Source organism: Canis lupus, chromosome 6 (genome assembly GCF_003254725.2).
Source record: "Canis lupus dingo isolate Sandy chromosome 6, ASM325472v2, whole genome shotgun sequence".
NCBI lineage: Eukaryota > Metazoa > Chordata > Mammalia > Carnivora > Canidae > Canis > Canis lupus.
Window position 1 is genome coordinate 28772421 of NC_064248.1, and position 9922 is coordinate 28782342.

General features: G+C 55.4%; 1 non-coding gene across 1 annotated transcript; it reads right to left on the minus strand.

The window, feature by feature from the left end:
- Window positions 1-8741: 8741 nt before the first annotated feature.
- Window positions 8742-8813, minus strand: TRNAT-CGU (transfer RNA threonine (anticodon CGU)). The gene has a single exon. It is a non-coding gene; the product is annotated as a tRNA-Thr (tRNA).
- Window positions 8814-9922: the final 1109 nt, after the last annotated feature.

Genomic DNA, 9922 nt, shown 5'->3' on the forward strand with positions numbered 1-9922 from the left:
ACGTAGTTTATTTATTCGAGCGGCCTCAACTTCATTGTCTTCTGTTTGAAGACACTCTACAGTTTGCCTTTCTGTTTTCTTGGACGGACATCCCCTGGTCTTCCCGGCAATGCTGCTTCGAACACCCTCCTGTCCAGAAATTTCCGCAAAGGCTTACATGCCAGAGTAGAATTCCTGGGTCTCATTTTCACAGGGTTTTCAGAAATGTGGTGGCTTTTAGCCTGGCATGGGCTCGCAAGTTTTTCTGAGCCCCTTCCAGTCCTTGTTGTCTTATACCCGAAAGGCTTTCACACATTCACACAACCTGGATCCTCTGGGCATCTGAGCATTCAGCCTCTGGTCTCTTGGGAAACGCATGGGTGTGTAAGCTAGTTCTTGTAACATCAGGTGGTAGGCGCTGGAGGGACAATAAACCCGAAGTGCCCATGGTGCACTGAGGGAAGAGCAACTGCAACTGCTGAGCTGGAGCATGATTGAAGACAGTAGTTAAGTTAGTAATAGTTAGGCAAGGTTTTGTGGTATGAGTAGGAGTTCTCCAGGAACCGGAGATGGAGAAAGGCCAACCTAGGTAGAGGGAACCGTGTACTGCGCAGCACCCAGAGGACTGAGGCACAGGCTGAACTGTAGAACACTGAGGAGCAGGAGGGAGCACAGTAGAAGGGCCACTTGGGGCCTGGAATGCCATGCTTGGGGTCTATCCTGATGGTGGTGGGCAGCTTGTGGAGGATGGAACGTTGAGAGTGACATGTTCACTGCTGCGTTGGAGAGAGGTCAAATGACAGTGGAAAGCAGATGGAAGAGAGGCAAGACTAAAGGCAAGGAGGCCAGGTAGGAGTCTACTGCAATAGTCCAAGCACCAATCATCAAAGAAGAATCAGAACAGTGAAGGTCTAAAGCAACACATGGGAGGTGACTAGAGAGAGGTTTAGGTGTTGACCAACTGGATGAGCAGAGGTCAGGGAGGAGGGGTGAGTCAAGTGTTGGGGTAAGCAGAATCGTGGTCTCCCAAATTTGTCCACATCTTCATCCCTAGGACCTCTGAATATGTTGTGTTTCGTGGCACCTTTTTTTTTATTCTTAAAGATTTTATTTATTTTAATGAAAGACACAGAGAGAGAGGGAGAGAGCACAGCAGAGACACAGGCAGAGGGAGGAGCAGGCTCCATGCAGGAAGCCCGACATGGGACTCGATCCCGGGTCTCCAGGATCAGGCCCTGGGCTGAAGGTGGCACTAAACGGCTGAGCCACCTGGGCTGCCCAAAAGGGACCTTTTTAAAAAGATTTTATTTATTTGTTCATGAGACACACACACAGAGGCAGAGACACAGGCAGAGGGAGAAGCCGGCTCCCTGTGGGGAGCACAGTGGAGGACTCCATCCTGGAACCCCAGGATCACACCCGGAGCCGAAGGCATGTGCTCCACCACTGAGCCACCCAGGTGTCCTGCAAAAGGGACTTTGCAGATGTGATTAAAGTCATAGACTTTTTAAGTAGGAGGATGAGTCTGGATTATCCAGGTGGGCCCAATCCAAATCCAGGAGTGCTTCCAAGCAGAGAACTTTCTTTGGCTTGCACAATGCAGAGAACTTTTTTTTTGGCTCGCAGGAGAAACATGCAGAAGGTGAAGCGAGATTTGAAATGTGCAGAGGACTTGGCACAGATGTCAGGACACCGTGTGCAAGGACTGGAGAGAGGCCTCGAGGCGCCAGGAAACAGAACCCAGTCCTCCCAGTGCAGGGAACTGGATCTGGCCAGCCACCAGAGTCAGCATGGAAGCAGATTCATCCAGAGTCTCCTGACACTAGCCCGGCTGGTCGCCACCTTGACTTTAGGCTTGTGTGAGGCCCAGAACCAACCTGGGCCTGTGACCTATGGAAACGGAAAGGCAAGGCGGTGTGGTTTTTAGTTTGCTCATGTTCTGGTTAACTTAGAAGGGTGGAGGGAGAAAACCAACGCGAGCACGGATGCCGGGTTTGTCGCTGGGCCGCGGGCAGATGTCACCGGGAGCTTTGGGAGGACCTGGAGGGGAATCAGATTTCCGTGTTCCTCATCAGACTCACCTGCGTTAATTGTGCACTGCTGCACAACCCCCTTACCCCAAACGTACCCCAAACTTACAGCCACACACCTTTAGCCTCTCCCAGTTTGGGAGTCAGGAGGCTGGGTGCCACGTAGCTGGGTCCTCCGGAGGCTGCAGTCTGGGGGTTGGCCAGGCTGGGCTCTTGGCTGAGTTTGGGCTGCTGTGACAGGTACCACGTGCTGGGGGGGTGGGTGAGTGGGGTGTGTGCGTAAACAACACACATTTGTTTCTCCCACTTCTGAAGGCTGGGAAGAGGTCCGAGATTAGGGTGCTGGCAGATTTGGTGTCTGGTGGGGTCTCCTTTCCTGGCCTGTGGACGGCCTCCTTGTCCTCACATGGTGGAGAGAGAGACGGCTCTCATGTCTCGTCCTCTTTTTATAAGGCATTATAAAAAAAAAAAAAAGGGCTTCACCCTCATGACCTCATCCCCTCCCCATTATCCCCCCAAAGGCCTAACCTCCTAATACCATCACACTGGGCATTAGGGCTTCGACATAGGAATTTCGTGTGTGTGACATAAATGTTCAGCTCATAGCAACTAGAAGGACTCACTTTCTTTTCTTTTTTTTAAAACTTTTTATTTATTTATTTGAGAGAAAGCAAGAGAGAGCACGAGCGAAGGTCGGGGCAGAGGGAGAAGGAGCAGCAGGCTCCCCGCTGAGCAGGGAGCCCGATGCGGGACTCGATCCCAGGACCCCGGGATCATGACCTGAGCCAAAGGCAGACGCTCAGCCACTGAGCCCCCCCGGGGCGCCCCTGGAAGGACTCATTTTCAAGTTCCCATGACCACTGACAGAATTTGGTTCCTCGTGGCCACTGGTCTGAGGGTTTCGATGTCTTGCCAGTGGTTGGGCCGGAGGACGCCTTCCAGATCCTCGCCATGTGGGCCTCCCCGACCAGCCAGACAGAGCCTGCTATCCAGATGGGTGTTGCCATCTTATGCAACATGATCAGAGAAGTGGCATCGCGTCACCTTTGCTGGATCCTGTTGGCTGCGAGCAGGTCACAGTCCTCCCACGGAAGGAGAGGGGATTACGCGGGGTGTGAAGACCAGAAGGCAAGAATAACAGGCTACCGCACAGCCTGTCGCCAACACTCCTCAAAGGAAGGGACGGGGTTTCTTAGCTGGCTGTTTCGAGAACTGTTACAGACCTACACCCAGCAAGGCGTCAGGGGGCAGGGGTTCTCTTGTGCCCACACTACGTGCAAAAATGAAGCTCCGCTCACCTGAGCCAGAAGGCCAGGGCCGGGGCAGAAGGGAACACGGTCTGGGGAAGCGTTCATTGTGCGCCAGCCTGGTGATTTGCTAAAGCAAAACTCAGATAGATGTGACACAAACAACGTCTGCTGCTTCCAGGGGCCTGCCACAATATTTTCTTTTAAGTGCTACTCATGCCTGAAATACGCTTCTGGTTTTGAAATGTGGTTCTCAACTCCTGCACGACTACAAATCACTCACTCTCTTATTAAGAGGCCCCCCCCTTTTTTTTTATCCTTTAATGTAGGTTTTTCAGAGCACATGATGTCATCCCAGGTGGGAGCGATGCCAGGGCGGGGGACCCGAGGCCTCTCCTTCCGGGGGGTCAGCTCGGATGACAAGAGCGAGCTTTTCCACTGCAGTCGTGGCATCTCCCTGCCGCAGCGCCGGCCTGGGGCGGCCTGTGCTCGCCGGCGCCCTGACAGCTCTGGACTCCTTACGTGCTCCCTCTCTTTTCTTTTTCTTTTCTTTTTTTAAAGATTTATTCATTTATGATAGACATAGAGAGAGAGAGAGAGAGAGAGAGAGAGAGGCAGAGACACAGGCAGAGGGAGAAGCAGGCTCCATGCAGGGAGCCTGACGTGGGACTCAATCCCAGGACTCCAGGATCACGCCCTGGACCAAAGGCAGACCCTAAACCGCTGAGCCACCCCAGGGATCCCCCTCCCTCTCTTTTCTTTCTTCCTTTTTTGCTGTTAAGTTTGTTGAGTTTTTGCTGCAAAAATAGTGAGCCTCAGAGTAACATGGTTTCTCTCCCTGATGCCACGGTAGTAGGAAGACAGCCAGTAACTGGTTCCGTAAGCCCCCCTCCCACCCCACCCCTAGCCCTCGCCCCACTTGGAGGTCTTCATGGTCAACAGCATGGCATGGAGCCTTCTGCCCGGGGTGTGTGTGGGGGTTGTTCTTCACATTCTGAGAAACCAACATAAGAATCCATACAGGTGTGGATAAATATGCTTATTTATATATTTATTTTTATGAAGACAGGATATCCACTAAACTTACAGTTCTACAAGGTGGAGAAATTCTAGAGGTCTGTACAACACAGTGCCTGTTGTTAATAAATTTGTTGGGGGGGGTAAGATCTCATGTTGTGTTCTTATCATATATACACAAAAAAAGCAAAGGGGGGGATGCCTGGGTGGCTCAGCAGTTGAGCATCTGCTTTCAGCTCAGGGCATGATCCTGGGGTCCCAGGATCGAGCCCCGCATCGGGTTCCCTGCATGGGGCCTGCTTCTCCCTCTGTCTGTTTCTCTGCCTCTCTTTGTGTGTCTCATGAATAAATAAATAAAATCTTAAAAAAAAAAAAAAGGCAAAGGGACCCAGGAAAGGTGGAGGTGACGGGTTCCCAGGTGTGTCTGTACGCCCAAACTCATCTGATTGTATTCATTCAATACATGCGAGTGTTTTTATTTATCAATTATACCTCAATAAAGCTGTGAAATAAAACCCCAAAAGCAAGACACAGCTGTTTCTTAATTAGTCTCCAGATCCCTAAACCTGCCATTCCTTTTAATGGCTACTCAGGATGCCACGATGTGGAGGGACCACCCTTTACATCCTGCCTGGTGGGTGTTTGCGATGTTGTCATCAGAAGGACTCCCCTGCATGAGAAGCAAGTGAGCGTGTGTCGTTCCAGTCTTAGGATGGGAGAAACTGAGGCCCAGAGAGGTTAAGCCGAGGGTCCGAGGCTCCCACCAGTCTCTGGTATAGGCGGGGCGGAGAGAAGCCAGGCCAACGCTGCCCTGCTCCATGGTGCCACCTGGTGTCACTGTGGAAACGTGCTCCCGAGCAGCCTCTGCTGACACTAGGATCCGGGACTCCCTCTTTGGCTTCAAAATTCTTATTTAACCTTTTTTCTTTTCTTTTTAAGATATTCTTTATTTATTTGAGAGAGAGCCAGAGCATGAGCCAGCAGAGGGAGAGGGAGAAGCAGGCCCCCGCTGAGCTGGGAGCCTGCCGCGGGGCTCCATCCCGGGACCCCAGGATCATGACCTGAGCCGCCCAGGCGTCCCTATTTCACCTCTCTAGGCCTCTATCATGACCTACGCTTACGGAGCTCCCAGTGCAAACCCGCCTTCTCCCCAGGGGTCACGTGCGCACAGCAGGGTCTCAGGGGTCCTAGGCCTCCCCTCCCAACCCCAGTGTTGGGGGGCTTATCTTCCCTTTACATATCCAGAGACCAGAGAACGCTTCTTCACCTCTTCGCCGGGCAAACACGGCGGGCTTCAGGCTGACGTGCAGAAATTCACGGAAAAGTTATAGAAACCCAAACACGGCTTTATATATTCATGAACACAAGTGGTTTAAATCAACATAAAACGGCTTGCTTATTCAGACACATAATCAGCTTTACCCATTTAAGTGTAACGAGCACCCAAATTTGGAATTTTGCTCACTAGTGTCTGATTCCGAACTGGTTTTACAGCTCCGTGGCACCCCCAGGTTTTCGACCAGAGGTGATGATTTTGAGATTCATGTGTAATCTTCCAGGCTTAACCACAAAAAACAGCAAACGCTTCTCCACCTTATAAACATGTACTCAGATATTTTGTGCAATTTTGTTTGGGGGGGGAGGAAATGGTACCCAAAGGGCCTTCTGTAAATTGCCTTTTTCTAAAGTCCATTCATCGCGTGGGGCCGAGGGGGGGGGGCGCTCTGTATGGGGTGAGGTGGGGACAGTGGTGGGGGCATCAGAATGGTGCTTTCCTATGATGATGTCACCTGGGCGCTGGTCCGCTCTTTGGAGGGAAAGGCAGGAAAACCTCTGTGGACAGCTAACCTCCCCCCACAGATACTGGCCAACCTGTGGGGGGCAGTGTGGTTTTCTGTTTGTTTAATGGGGAGGAACATTTTGGGATTTTTAAAAGATTTTATTTATTTATTCATGAGAGACACAGAGAGAGAGGCATAGGCACAGGCAGAGGGAGAAGCAGGCTCCATGCAGGGAGCCCGATGCGGGACTCGATGCTGGGACCCCAGGATCACGACCTGAGCCAAAGGCAAATGCTCAACCACTGAGTCCCCCAGGTGCCCCAATTTTGGGATATTTTTAACAGTGAGGAATCTTCAGTGTTCTTTTGTGACATTTCCTTCAAAAGAAATGAATGGGTGCCCCAGTGGAGAGAAGAGGACACTCGATCATCAGCTGTCTTAATTCTGGATCCTTCTAATTTGCCTGTGTTCTAATAGGTTATCTTTGGGTTTGTGGGCTCTGGAGTGATTCTGGAAAAAAAATTTTAAAAATCACACATGTAATACAATCATCTCCCAGAAAATCCAAACAGTGTGAAAATTCACAGGGTAGAAGTGAAGGAAGCTTTTCACCAGCTCCCAGATGGGACTGCCCCCCCCAGAGAGGTCCCATTAATGTGCTGTGGGTCCTTCTACCCTCTGTCCACTCAGGGAGGGCGGGGACCAGCCACCCCAGCACCACCAAGACGCAAGTCAGAAATGCGGAATCTCGGACTCCCCTGAAGATCCAGAACCTGCGTTTTATTTTTTTCTAAAATTTTAAAAAAGATTTTATTTATTTATTCATGAGAGACACAGAGAGGCAGAGACACAGGCAGAGGGAGATCCGATCCCAGGGCCCCGGGATCATCACGACCGAAGCCAACAGCAGATGCTCAGCCACTGAGCGACCCCGGCGCCCCCAGGACCTGCCTTCTAACACCACCCCTGGGGTGACGTGTGAGAAGCCCTGGTGTTCACTACTTTCACGTGTGCATGAGCTTCCCCCTTTGTACCCACGCATGCCCTCGTGCTCCTGGGGTTAGAGTAGGGCTGCCTTTGGAAGACAGGTCCGGGGGGGGGGGGGGGGGGGCGGCAGCATCAGCATCACATGCCAGGTAGTTAGAGACGCAAAGGCTCAGGCCCCTCTCAGATGCCCCCCATGCAGAGGCCGGGGTGGGGGGGCAGTGAGCCCCGGGGTCTCGCAAGGGCGGGGGGATGCTGCTCTGGGATGCCCCCCACGCAGAGGGCGGGGGGGGGGTGCAGCGAGCCCCTGGGTCTCCCAAGGACGGGGGGAGGCTGCTCTCAGATGCCCCCCACACAGAGGCCCTGGGGGGGGCAGCGAGCCCCTGGGTCTCCCAAGGGCGGGGGGATGCTGCTCTCAGATGCACCCCACGCAGAGGCCGGGGTGGGGGCAGCGAGCCCCTGGGTCTCCCAAGGGCGGGGGGATGCTGCTCTGAGATGCCCCCCACGCAGAGGCCCGGGGTGGGGGGGCAGTGAGCCCCGGGGTCTCGCAAGGACGGGGGGATGCTGCTCTGGGATGCCCCCCACGCAGAGGCCGGGGTGGGGGCAGCGAGCCCCTGGGTCTCCCAAGGGCGGGGGGATGCTGCTCTGAGATGCCCCCCACGCAGAGGCCGGGGTGGGGGGCAGCGAGCCCCTGGGTCTCCCAAGGGCGGGGGGATGCTGCTCTGAGATGCCCCCCACGCAGAGGCCCTGGGGGGGGGCAGCGAGCCCCTGGGTCTCCCAAGGGCGGGGGGATGCTGCTCTCAGATGCACCCCACGCAGAGGCCCGGGGGTGGGGGGCACCCCGGGGTCTCTCAAGGGCGGGCGGATGCTGGTCCGGGGCTCTTCCTCCCGGGCCGCTCCTGCCGCCCCCCCCCCCACACCGCCAGCCGTCAGCGAGCGCGCCCCATCAGGCTGGCGCCCCGCTGCACCCCGCGGACACCGGGAGCCCCGTGCCCGCTCCCTTCAACCAGGAGCGTCCGGCTGGGTTGGAGCAGGCGGGGTTTCGGGTGCTCCCTCCGCGGGCTGGGGGTCACTGCACGCGTCGCTGGGTGCACCCGAGCACCCCCCCCCCCGGGGTGCATCCTTCCGTGATGCAAACACAACAGGCTCCCTGCGACCCTGCCTCCGTTCACCGAGGCCGCCGCGGAAAGGCCAACGGCGGCGCGGCCCCGCGGAGGTGTCCACGCCCGCGGGGCTCCACGAGTGGGCGGGACCTTCCCCCCCCGCAGCGCCTATTTCTTTTCTACAAAATAGCCAGGCGGCCCGCAGCTGGCTCGGGTGTGCGCCCGGCACCCGGCGCCCGCAGGCCTCATTAGAGACGAGACAATTGCACTTTGTAGGGGTTTTTCTTTTTTTTTTTTTTTGCCTGGGGCCACGGGCTTCCCGGGGACCCTCGACTCCCCGCGGGGGGCGGCAGGGGGCGCTGTGTGCAGGGAGCCGAGGGCGCGCCCCCCGACGCTCCGCCTCCGCGAGGCCGGGAGGGGGTGAAAACAGTTGGGCCGCTCTGCACCCACGGGCACCCGCGGGCACCCAGGGGCACCCAGGGGCACCCAGGGGCGCAGCTCTGGCGGGGGCACGGCGTGCGGGCGCTGCGGAGGGCCACTCTGGAAAAGGGGTCCCGCGCCTTTTAAAAAGTCGCCCCTGTGCGAGGGAAGACCGACGCCAGGCACGGACGGGGTTCGAACCCGTGATCTTCGGTTTACGAGACCGACGCCTTACCACTTGGCCACCGCGCCTGCGTTGGAATGGCGGCTCCGCGAGCCTCTATCCTGGCGTCGCTCCCGTGCGCTCGCCCCGCGGGCACGAGCACGAGCACGAGCACGAGCACGAGCACGAGCACGAGCACGAGCACGAGCGCGCCCGGCCGGCGCGGCCCCGCCCCCTCCCCGCGGACTCCCGCCCGCCCGCCCGCGCGCGCGCCCTGGGGGAGTGCGGAGTTCCCCGGGCCCCCGCCTGCGCCGGGGCGGCCGTCCCCGAGTCCGGGGTTCGAATCCCGGCTCCGCCACGCTTCCTCCGAGACCTCGGGCGGCGCGCCGCCGGGGCCTCAGTTTCCCCTCCGGGGCGAAGCACCCCGGAAGCGCAGGAAGGAGGGGCAACACATTCTTTTTTATACTTTGCAGCTCTCTGCACTTTTTTTCATGAACCAGTGTATCGCGTCTTAATACGGTGGCTCTCAGCGCGTAATGCAAAATAATCGCCCTACGTGACAGCATCTTATTTAATAAATACTAGGAATTTGCTTCATTAATATACGATGCATCATATCACCGTGTTGTGAATTGCGTATACTCGAGTATATACGGTAAAATGACCATTAGGCACGACGGGTTACCTTATTCTCCTTAATAGCTACGCGCGGTCCTAGTCAGGGGCCGTGTCGCGATTTAATCCATTTCTGGGAGGCAGGCTTTGTGCTGTGGGCAGCTCTCGTGCTGTGCAGAACATTCTGCACCTTTCCCCTCTGCTGCCAGTCATGTTTGTAGGACATGTGGAGACATAGATCAGGAATGTTCACAGCCCACCATGCAAATGTATATATAGGTGCCTAGGAAACTTAAAGTTTAAGAAAACTTAAAGTTCACCGAGTTACTTTAAATGTCGAGGTTTGGGAAGGTGAGTGGAAAAGGCACCAACGTCTACCCTCAGGCGCCGCTGGGACAGGAACCCTGAGACCCTGCAATCAAGGCTTATGAGATCTTCCTGCAAACCTCACCGCAGCTCCTGAGTTAATGAAAAAGGAGAGAGAGGAGAGAGAGAGAGAGAGAGAGAAAGAAAGAAAGAGAAAAGAAAAAAAGAGAAAAGAAAAAAGAAAAGAAACAAGAAAGAAAAAAATTGAACATTTTCA